Here is a 12529-nt window from a genome sequence, read left to right on the forward strand (position 1 = left end):
TTGGAGAAGATGTGGAAAAATTGGAACGCTAATGCATTGTTGGTGGATTTGTGAAATGATCCAACCATTTTGGAGAGCAATTTGGAACTATACCCAAAGGACTATAAAAATGTGCACACCCTTTGACCTAGCAATAGCCCTTCTAGACCCAGAGAGATCATACAAATGGGAAAAGGACCTACATGTACAAAAATATTTATAGCAGCTCTTTTTGTGGTGGCAAAGAATTGGAAATTAAGAGGATGCCCATCAACTGGGGAATGGCTGAACAAGTTGTGGTATATGAATATAATGGAATACTATTGTGCTATAAGAAATGATGAACAGGCTGACTTTAGAAAAACCTGGAAAGACTTGTATGGTCTCATGCTCAGTGAAGTGAGCAGAACCAGGAGAACGTTGTACATAGTAACAGTAATGTTGTGTGATGACTGATATTGATAAACTTAACCCTTCTCAGCAATACAAGGATCTAAGACATCTCCAAAGGCCTCGTGATGGAAAATGCTATCCACAAAGAAGAAAGAACTATGGAGTTTGAATGCAGATCAAAGCATACTATTTGCCATTTTTTTCTTCTGTTTTATTTTGTTTCCTCTTTCTGATGGTTCCTCCTGTTAGTTCTAATTCTTACTTACAACACCAGTAATGTGAAAATATGTTTAATAGGAATGTATATGTATAACCTATATCAGATTGTACACTATCTTGGGGAGGGAGGTGGGGAGGGAGGGGGAGAAAAATTCAAAACTCAAAATCTTATGGAAGTGATTGTTGATAATTCAAAATAAATTTTAAAAGAACTAAAAAAAAAAGCAGAATGCATAGAAAAAAAACAGATCTTTCCTTAATATGACCAGCAGTATCTATCTGAAACCAAGTGCCAGCATTGTCTATAATGAAGATAATAAACTAGAAACTTTTCCAGTAAGATCAGGAATAAAACAAAGGTATTCATTCATCACTGTTACTATTCAATATGGTGCTAGAAATTGCTAGCTAAAGCAATAAGACAAGAAAAAAAAATTGGGGGAATAAGAATAGGCAAAAGGAAATAAAAGTATCACTTTTTGTAGATGCTATGGGGGTTTACTTTCATGACCCCATTTGGGGTTTTCTTGGCAAAGATAATGGAGTGGTTTGCCATTTCCTTCTCCAGTTCATTTTACAGATGAGAAAACTGAGGCTAACAGGGTTAAGTGACTTGCCCAGGATCATACAGTTAGTAAGAGTCTGAGCCAGATTTGAACTCAGGAAGACAAGTCTTCCTGATTCCAGGCCTGGTGCTTTATCTACTGTGCCACCTAGCTGCCTCAGCAAAACCCTAGAGAATCAACTAAAAATTAATTAAAACAATTATTAACTTCAGCATAGTTGCAGAATATAAAACATAAATCATTCATATTTTTGCATATTATCAACAAAATTCATCAGGAAGAGATAAATTCCATCAAAAAAACACAGAAAGTTTGGAACACTTGGCAATCTACCTGTCCAGATACACACAGGAACTTTATGACCATAATTACAAAACATTTTTGGACAAATAAAGATAGATCTAAATGTCTGAAGAAATATTAATTGCTCTTGAGTAGGCTGAGTCAATATAATAAAAATGACAATACTACCTAAATTAATGTACATACTCAGCACCATACAAATCATACTATCAAAGATTAATTTTTTTTAATAGAATAATGGAAATATCAAATTTTAGGCCTGGAAGGGATCTCAGAGGTCATCTCATCTCTCATTTTACAGCTGATGAAACTGAAGTTAAGTGATTTACCCTTGGCCATACTACTATTGGGAAAACAGGGACTTGAACCAAGGTATCCTGATTTCTTGAGGTGTTTTTTTAAATTTGTTTTTGATTTTTGGAGGGCCAATGGGGTTAAGTGACTTGCCCAGGGTTACACAGCTAGTAAGTGTCAAGTGTTTGAGGCTGGATTTGAACTCAGGTCCTCCTGACTCCAAGGCTGGAGCTCTATCTACTGCGATACCTAGCAGTGCCAGTGGAGCTAATCAACTATCCATCAGTTACAAAGAACGATTTTTATAGAGCTAAAAAAATAATGATAATAAATTTATCTGGGATAAAGGGTCAAGAATCTCAAGTAATTAATTCAAAAAAGTGGGAAGGAGGGGGGCCTTAGCAGCAGTACTTGATCTCAATCTATAATACAAAGCAGTAAAAATAAAAATAATTTGATGCTGCTTAAGAAATAGAGAGGTTAATCAGTGAAATATGTTATATACACACTATAAAGAAGCAAAGGAGCACAGTAGTCTAGTGTTTGATAAACCCAAAGATCCCAGTTATTAGGGTAAAAGCTCACTATTTGATAAAAACTTTTGGGAAAATTGGAAATCAGTCTGGTAGAACTTACGTATAGATTAATATTTTACACTACAAACCAAGATAAGCTCCAAATGGCTATATGACTTAGCCATAAAGGGTGTCATTATAAAGAAATTAGAGAAAGAAGACATTAACTTGTTGGCTCTATAGATGGGGGAGAGTTAACGGCTAAACAAGGGATAGGATCACAGGAAGTTAATGGCCAAATTTGATTATATAAAATTTAAAAAGTTTTGCACAAACAAAACCAATGCAGCTAAAATTAGAAGAGAAACAGGGAAGGGGGAGGGATTTTCACAGCAAATTTCTCTGATAGAAGTTTTATTTCTAAAATATACAGAAAACAAATACAAATTTATAAGAATAAAAGCCATTTCTCAATTCACAAATGGCCAGTGAATATGAATGGGTAGTTTTCAAAGAAAGAAATTCAAACTATCAAAGCTGTATTTTTAAAAATGCTCTATATCACTAATAATTAGAGAAATGCAAATTAAAAGAACTCCGAGGTTCTACCTCATATCTATTAGATTGACAAATTTAATAACAAAAACTTTTTTTTTTAAAGAAAATGAGAAATGCTGGAGGGACTGTGGAAAAACAGGTACATTAATGCACTGTTGGTGGGATTGTGAATTGGTATAGTCTGGAAGTGGTTTGCACTGTTGGTGGGATTGTGAACTGGTATATATACTGGAAGTGGTTTGCAACTATGCCTAAAAAGCTATTAAACTGTGCATACCATCTGACCTAGTTATACCATTACTAGGTCTATATCCCAAAAAGATCAGAGAGAGAAGGAAAGGATCTATATGTAGTTCTTTTTTGTATTGGCAAGGAATTGAAAAGTAAGGAGAGCATCCATCAGTTGAACAACTTATATATAAATATGATGGAATACTATTAGTCTATAAGCAATGATGAAATGCATAGATTCAGAGAAAACTTGAAGGACTTTTATGAACTAATGTAGAGTGAGGAGAGCCAAACCAAGATAAACTATTTATATAGTAACAACATTGTAAAGAAAAATAACTTTGAAAGACTTAAGAATGATGATCAACATAATGTTCAACCACAATTCTAGAGGATTCATGATGAGACATTGCTCTTAGAGAGGTAATAGACTTAGAGTACAGACTGAGATATTTTTTAAAAAACATAGACAATTCAGGAATTTACTTTGCTTGAGGTAGAAGGGAGAGCATGAAGGTTTTTTGCTTCAAAAATTTTTTTTACTAAAAAAAAGTAATTGATAATAAAATACAACTCATGCCACTTATATTTAAATGATTAATAGTAATAATAATTATAAGTAAAATTATGATAAGGAAGTGATTTAATAAATAAATAAATTATTAATGATTAGTAAATTAATAAAATCTGTTTTCTTTTTAATGTTTTTATTTATCAGTCACAGTAAAGCAAATGTAATACATTTTCTCCCTATAGATGGCAACACTTGTACAACTTACTTTATCTTTTCTGGTTTAATCTTTGATTCTACTTGGGAGAAAGCATGTTGCTACAAAAGGAGGAAGAAAGTGGAATTTAGAAACAGAATCCTTTAATTTCAGAACCAAAAAGGACCTTTAATAATGTGTTGTTAGATTCACAGGACAAAAAATGTTAGCAGTAAAAAGAGACTTTAGAGATGGCCTATTCCAACTCTCTTGTTTTGTAGATACGGAGTAGAAGAAAGAAACTCTTCAGAAATATCTTCACACAAACTTAAAACATAAAAGTGTTCACTTAAACCAACTCTGCTTATAAAAAATACCTTAGGAAGCTGACTTTAAAATTGTTACATGTTGAATGTTATGTAAATAGGAACACAGAAACATCAGGAGACTTAGGTCGAAGACAAAGGAAATATTGTATGGCTCTGTCATGTAACATGCTCTGATTTGGGAATGATGGTTAATGCCATCCCACATCAGAAAAACATTCCAGAACCACAGATCGTGATCCTGTTCCCACCTCTCTCCTTAGGCTGTCTTGACCATGCATCCAGCACAAGCTAGAACATTTCAGCCACTGACCGCAGGTGGGAAGACGCTGAAATCCTCTGTACTGAATTCATGGTGAATCAACATGACTTTAGAGCTGGGGCCCAGAGAGGCTTAAGGAACAGAAAACACATCCCTGGGTATTTGGTTGCTGTGAAGAAACCACACTCCTTACTGAGGGTTGGCCTCTGGCTCTCACAGTTCATTACATGCCAGGGTTATGTGGTTATCTTCTAACCACTTTAAACCACACCATATGGTAATCCTTTCTTGGCCTGCCAGGGTTTATACAAAAAAGATAGAGAGTTGGGAGCAAGGCAGTTGTGATTTATTTACCCTTTGTCTGTGATTGTTGAGCTATTCATTCTTTTGGGGAATTTCAACCTCTAAAACGCCTATTTCTTATATTTACTATACATGGGTTTTTTGTGTGGGTTATTGGGTTGTCTTTTTTTTCATTTTTTTTTCTATTCCTTTTAGATCACTTAAAATGAAATACAAACATCAGACAATTAGATCCCTGGAACTTTGGTTCCCTTTGTTAAAAATTTCTGCTTCCAATTGAATTGGATGATGTCAATTCTCGGAACAGTCTGTGCTAGAAACAACTGTACCTCTAAAGTCTTGGGAGTCGAACAATGTGAGTAATAAATTTCATCTACCACATCACTTCTTTTTTTTTAAGTGCTCATTTAGAAAGGCTTTAGGCAAAAGAACAAAGCCAAGAAAACTCGTCATTCACTGCTTGAGCTTTTTGTTCAAATTCAGGCAAAAGACATGATGAAAAGATGAGCCTTTCACATTAATTCTAGGATATCATCTTTTGAGCTACAAAAGGAAAGTGAATGCAATAAACAGTTGCAGCAGAGTAAAGACTCTTTCCTTGTGGGAGAAAAGGTCTAGGGAGAGAAAGGGTTAATATAATCTTACCAGCAGGAGGAATACTATTTACAGCAGAGTCAAACACCCAGCCAGCTAGTGGCTCACAGCACTCCTAAGTATAGCCAGAGCCAGATTAAAATGTAACTGGGAAATATACAAGAAAATAGATAAATATACAATAAACAGAAAATGTTAATTTGTGTTTTTCTAGGTCAATATGTAGCCCCCAGGGATCCTTAAGAATTGGTTAGTAGTCCACATTGCCACTTGAGTTTGGTACCATTCATTTAGGGCACAGTATGCTGAACTAAGTAGAAGCAAAATTTAAGGCGGAGAGTCTAGCGAACAGGGTATTGTAGTTACTGTGGGAGATGACCAAATCTCAGAGTGAAGAGAAAAAATTTTAGAGATATTAAAAAGACAGAAAGATCATAACTAGAGGAAAGAACACTGTATTTAGGGTCAGAAGACTTGGGTTTGAATCCTGTCTGGCCTATTTATTGGCTATGTAACCTTGGACAAGTTACATAACCCCTTTGGGCAAAGTTGGCTTATCAGTGTGCAATTATGGCTCAAGCCCCCACCCAAGGTTTCCCCTTGGAACGTGAGAATTTGGCTTATTCTTAGGATTCATCAGAAAGGAAGCCCTCAGCTCACATGAAAGCACTAACAAGGCATCAAATATATGATAGGCTTTGCTTAATCTAATGGAAAACATAAATAATTCGTACCTGAATCCATAAATAGTCAAGTCAAGACAACTCTTCTTAGAATGTTCTCATCTCTCCCAGGAACTTATATAGTTCACCTAACCATAACTATGTACTTGCATGATAGCATTTTTTAATATAGCACATTATGTTTTGCAAAGCACTTTGCAAATATTATTTCATTTTATCCTCCCAACAACCCTGGAAGGTTTTATTATCTCCATTTTTATAGATGAGGAAACTGAGGCAAAGACAGATTAAGTGACTTGCCCAGAGGCACACAGCTAGTAACTGTCTGAGGCTAGATTTGAACTTAGATTTTCCTGACTCCAGGAGTAGCATGCTATCTTCTGTGCCACTTAGGTGTACCAGGGAAAGAATAGGTCTAATTTAGTTATCCTCCTGATCTTGACTCCTTGACTTCTAAGGAACCACACAGATGCTGTGGACTCTCTAGAGAAGCCAGTCTATCCAAAATCTGTATCTCTACTCCTGATGGGCGAGTCCATAACTTCTCCCCAATGTTGGGTCTCTATTTATTACTCTACTACGCCCCCTCTCCTGGGAAGTGGTGTCATTACAAAATGCGGCTCTATGGCCATGTGTTTATCATCAATGTATTGTCAGCTCATTGGTCCTTATTGCTGATGCATCTCTGTAACTATGAATTTCACTAATAACTGAAAAACAGATTGCGCCAACAGAGCAATAAAGATTCCACACCTTATAAAAAAGTTGGACTAATCTAAGGAACTTCATATTTGGCACTTTGTTCAGGAAACAGGAGAAGAAAGAAGGGCTTGCCTAAAGGTGATTGGGCTAAACAATCTCCAAAGCCCGTTTCCCAATCTAAATCTTATAATTCACACAAGATACTGTCACTGGCTTGATGAAAGTCAAGTCAACAAGCATTTATTAGGCAAATGTTATGCCCCAGGTACTGTGCTAAACTCTTGGGGCATAAAGAAAATTTTAAAAATAAAGAGTCCCTGCCCTCTAGGAGCTCCCAGTCTACTCAGGGAAACCACATATAAATAGCTTGTACAAATCAGATAACAAGATAAACTAGAAATAATTTCAGAGGAAAAGAATTAAGATTAAAGAGGACCAGGAATGGCTTCTTCTTCTTTTTTTTTTTAACATTGATAGAAAAATTTTATTTCTTTTATTTTTAACTTATGGAATAAAACAAGCATTTCCATAACATAGTATAATAAAAAAAAGATGATTGCACATGAAACTGCAAATCTATTATGTACAACTTGCTATCCTTTTTAAATATAATAGTTATCATATAATTTTCTTTTTTTCTTCCTCTTTCCTTTTTTTCCCCTTCCTTCCCCTGCCTTTCACCCTATAGATGGCTACCATTAGACACAAATAGGCATATGTGTGTGTGTGTGTGTATGTATATGTGTGTGTGTGTGTATATACACACACACACATACATATACATATATGTGTAAAAATAATTATTCCATACATACTTCTATTTATCAGTTCTTTCTCTGGATGCAGATATCATCTTTCTTTTTCTTCTTCTTCTTTTTTTTTTTTTGGCAAGGCAGTTGGGGTTAAGTGACTTGCCCAGAGTCACACAGCTAGTAAGTGTTATATGTCTGAGGCTGGATTTGAACTCAGGTCCTCCTGACTGCAGAGCCAGTGCACCATCTAGCTGCCCCAGCATCTTTCTTCATATGTCCTTTATAGTTAATTTGGGTTCTTGAAGAAGGTGAGAATTTAGTTGAGACTTGAAGAAAGTCACAGAAGCCACAAAGCAGAGTTGATGAAGCTGACTTACCTCTTCATGTCAGCTTATTGGAGATTGGTATCCCACAGTTCCTCTGATAATGGGCCTACATGACTTCTATTTTCCTGCCATCTGACACCTTGCCTCTTACTGCTCTGAGTGATGATTACTCTAAGGTTCCTTTCAATTCTGAGGCTCTGTGGTGCTGTGTATCACCGTGATAAGAAAGGCAGGGCAAGATGGAGCAGGAAGGCAGTAGCTGTGGCTAATTGCCTGAGGAGAGCAGCAGCTTCTTCTGCCCTATTGGTGGTAGTTAAAGATCTGAAGAGTCTAAGCCATTGGGCTAATGTTTAGTCAGTGCAGTTTTAAGCTATTGGAGCTATCAAATAGCTACTGTGGTTGGTAAAGTTTTTTGTTTTGGAAAAAAGGAAAGAAAGAGAGGAAGCTCGTGGTAGAGCAGTATAACTGTGAGGAGTCTGATTCCATGGGAGGCTTTCCCCACTTGTACCCATTTGCTTTATGTCCCTAAGGAAATGATTTATCATTGGACTTTGCTATAAGCTGCTTGAATTCTTGGACACAAAATACACCAACAGGCTGAGTTAATGATTGACTCTGTGGCACAGATCAGTGATAGCTGCATCCTTAAGAGTTCGTATCTCTATTCTTTTGGATGCACCTAGGTGAAAGTTATGCTATTGTTAAGTCGCTTTTCAGTCTGATCTGACTACTTGTGGCCCCATGTAGGGTTTTCTTGGCAAAGATGCTGGAGTTGTTTGCCATTTTCTTCTCCCTCTCATTTTACAGATGAGGAAACTGAGGCAAATAGGGTGAAGTGAGTTGCCCAGGATCACATAGCTAGTAAGTGTCTGAGGCCAGATTTGAACTTAGGAAGATGAATTTATCCACTGTGTCACCTAGCTGCCCTAGAAGTTATAGAACACTGGTAAAAAGCAGTCAAAAAATTGTGGCAGTATGTTATAAAAATCTATCTCATTCATGAACCATGAAAACAATAATAATTAAAAAACTTTGGTTAAAATATATCCCAGACTCTTTTATATGTGCTCAGATAAAATTGTTTGGGACATTTACCTTATTTAATGACAATGTGAATTGAAACCTGGATTTGCCATTCTGGGGACTTATTCAAGTTCTTCCCCCTCTCTGGACCTCTTTTTCCTCCTCTGTAAAATAAAGGAGTTGGATTAGGTGAATTGTACTCTTCTTGTTCAATCTAAGATGCTATGACTCAATGAAAGTTTCATCTTAACGGCATAATTAAAATCCCTAATCTCTTAGTTTTTACTATTCATAGCATTTTTAATCAACTAGTATTTATTAATTATATCAATTAATCTCACAACTAGTATGTGCCAGACAGTGTGCTAATTATTGACGCATAACTGAGGAGAAAATAGTTTTCTTTTCTTTACTTTGAATCAATGAATGAGCATTTTTCACTTTACATTTAAAATTTTTACTGCTATCTTTTGTTTTTAATGTTATTTTTATTCCTCCATGTATCCCTTCCCTACTACTTTGCCCAAAGTCATGCCTTACAAAAAAAATTTTTTAAGAGAAAGAAAAGCAGTTTAACAAAACTAACCAACTTTGCTACAATAATTAGCCTCTTTTAAGGCTATGGCAACACACTGGCCCCTCAGGTCCACATGGTTCCCTCCTCTGCTGCCTTAAAGAGTTTATATCAAGCAAAACAGTAGGATTATAAATCACAATCACTCAGAGTCCTGAGTTAGGTTCCTAACATTTAGGCAGAGGTTTGGCTCTCTGTTTTAATTTAAATTTATATTTATCTCTAGCTGATCTCTTTGTGGTTGAGGCAATATTTAGGTTACCAGAAATGTGGTGGTAAAGAAATGAGCAAAGTGTGTTACAGTGTCTGTTAATAGACAAGCACTGGGAAGGGAACACTGGGGAAAGAAGAATCTTTTTCTTGGAATTTCCCTCAGACCTTGAAGAGGTGGGTAGAATTGAGGGCTTCTTCTCTGGTAGACCCTCTTCGGTCACTCCTTTTCTGCCCCAGGTCAGTCATACCTGTTCTTTCTTCTTTTGCCTATTGCCTCTGCGCCACCAATGTTTTCTGGCTCAGCTCTTGAAGTCTCCCTTCCTTTTATATCTCTGGGTTCTCAACTGGTCTCCTATTTTGTACAAAACCCACAGGACCACAGCAGTGTCTCCCCAGATAATAATAACACCTTTCCTGTATGACATCATCAAAGGCCTTTTATACCTCATATAAATCCTTTGATTGATTCCATAGAGATGTTTAGATCTTGCTAATAATAGTAACAATAATAACAGTACTATTAATAACTTTCTTGTCAAATGCTTTGTGCTAACTTGTTTGATCCTCATAATAACCCTGTGGGACAGGTGCTATTATTATCCCCATTTTACAGATGAAGAAGCTTGAGGCTGAGAGATGTTCAGTGACTTGCCCAGGGTGACACAGCTGGTAAGTGTATGAGACTAGATTCAATATAGATCTTTCTGACTCCAAGCCCCTGTCTATTTCCTGACCTACCTCTATACCTAGTTTATATCTCTGAATCAAGAAGCCCAGAAACTCTATATTTACTGAGTAGGAAATATGTGATACCTTCTTATAATACCATGAAGCATTTGTCCACAGAGTGCTTCATCTAATAATATCCCAACAATCTCCTCTTAGCTTTTTCCCTTGGGTGTCAAGATAGCTTGAAGCACTCATCACCATCCTCCACAAATTATCAGAAAAGATCAAGGGAAGGGAATGTATGACTGGGACCTGCCCAATTCTGGTCAATTCTGAAAGCAAAGAGGAAACAGAGAAAGGCAATGAGACGGACCACTCTTCTTGCTTTCTCTGTTTATTGGGAATCCCAGAAGTGGTGTGTCTATCCTACTAGTCCTATTCATCAGTTACACCTCCAGTCTTGGGGTTGGCTTACTTCTCCCGAAATAGCACTGGCCTTGGTCCAATTGTCTGAATCCTCAGAGTCAATGGCTAGCTTATGTGGCACTCAATAGCTCTGTCTTCCTCTGGTAGGAGCCAAGCTCTCTCTCTCCCCAGTGGTGAAGTAGGAAGAGTTTGAATCTCAGGGGCAACCAGTGGAAAAGAAAGCCTCCAAGAAAGCTTTTATACCAGCTTCATTTTCCTGTCTTGAGTAAACATTCTTAAACTGCCATTATCCTGGGCCCCGGGACAAATAATAATTAGGGGGGTAGATCAGGACGTAGCATAAGCAGTGGTTATATGAAAGAGGTAGGAGCAGTTGCTAGAAGAAAGATAGTATTTCTCTCTGTTAACTACCTGGCTAAACCTAAGCCTGACCCCCATTGAAGAAGTGGATGTAGCACGGAGTAGCAAAAGTAAACTGAATGAAATGGTAGAGTCTGCAAGGTTAAGAGGAACAAACTATTAGACATAGAAGCTTTGTGGATACAAAGGCATATAGAGTTGTGGTGAGGCCAGTAAAAGGAGGAGCTGGAAGAGAGTTTAGACTCTGTAAGTGGAACGCCCAGAGAAGGGGAACACATGGTTACTGCCACTTTGGAATTCCTCAGTCTCTTCATTCTCTGCTGCTTATACCCTGCTAATCTCCAGCTTTCAGCACCAGCCACAGCAGGGCTCTGCCCTATCACAGTAAATTTAGAAGTATTTGAAATCCCTTAATGTCTTGAACAGTAGAGATTGACATTTGGCTATTGAGAATAATTAGCTACAATAGGAAGCTATGGCACTTACTTGGTTGTGTGATCTTAGGCAAATCACTGAACTTGTCTGAACTTCAATTACTTTATCTGTAAAATGAGGATAATAATGACCTCACAGAGTTGTTGAGAGACTCAAAGGAAATAATGTATGCAGAGTGCTTTGTAAACTTTAAAGCACTATATTTTGTTTGGTTGTTTCAGTCCTGTCTGATGCTTCATGACCCCATTTGGGGTTTTCTTGGCAAAGATACTGGAGAGGTTTGCCATTTCCTTCTCCAGTTCATTTTACAGATGAGGAAACTGAGGCAGAGTTAAGTGACTTGCCTTGGGTCACACAGCTAGTAAGTGTCTGAGCCAGAGTTGAACTCAGGAAAATGAGTCTTCTTGATTCCAGGCTCTGTACTCTATTCACTTTGCCACTTAGCTGCCCCAAATCACTGTATAGGATCATAGATTTGGAGCTGAAAGCGTCCTCATCAATCTCCTAATCAACCACACCTTTACAGATAAGGAAACTGAAACCCAAGAAGGCTTGCCCAGGTCACATGGCTATGAAGTGGGAGAGCTGGGATTTGAACCTAGGATTTCAATTCCAGTTCTATTCCCACTGTACCATGCAGCCCTTCAAATGCAAGCTACTGTTATTATTGTTACATTCATGTTCCCTCAACTGTCTTCTCATACTTGACTCTTACAGCCTGAAACCACCTAAAATCTTGGTGTGAATCTCTATCTTCTTCCTCTAGCTATTTCCTTTCTACTCACTGCCTTGTATCAGTAGATTGCTCTGTTCATCCAAGTTTCAGTTTCACATGACTCTTCACTCCCTGTTCCTAAAACAGGATCAGGTTTGACCTGAATTTATGAGTCCTGCCCAAACATAGTTCTCATCCAACGGCATACCTAGCCCTACCCTGAAGGCCAGCCAGAGAGGCATTATTCCATATAGTTAGAATTCACATTATATCCTTGATATGTAATCAACACCTTCTCTAGTGTATAATTTCCTGTAGGAGCTTCAAACAGGTGTTAACATTCCTTTTTATTCAGTAAACTACTGTAACAAGGGACTCAAACCTATTTCATAAGACTTTCC

The sequence above is a fragment of the Phascolarctos cinereus genome, unplaced genomic scaffold, assembly GCF_003287225.1.
Source record: "Phascolarctos cinereus isolate Bilbo 61053 unplaced genomic scaffold, phaCin_HiC Scaffold_4;HRSCAF=312, whole genome shotgun sequence".
Taxonomy (NCBI): domain Eukaryota; kingdom Metazoa; phylum Chordata; class Mammalia; order Diprotodontia; family Phascolarctidae; genus Phascolarctos; species Phascolarctos cinereus.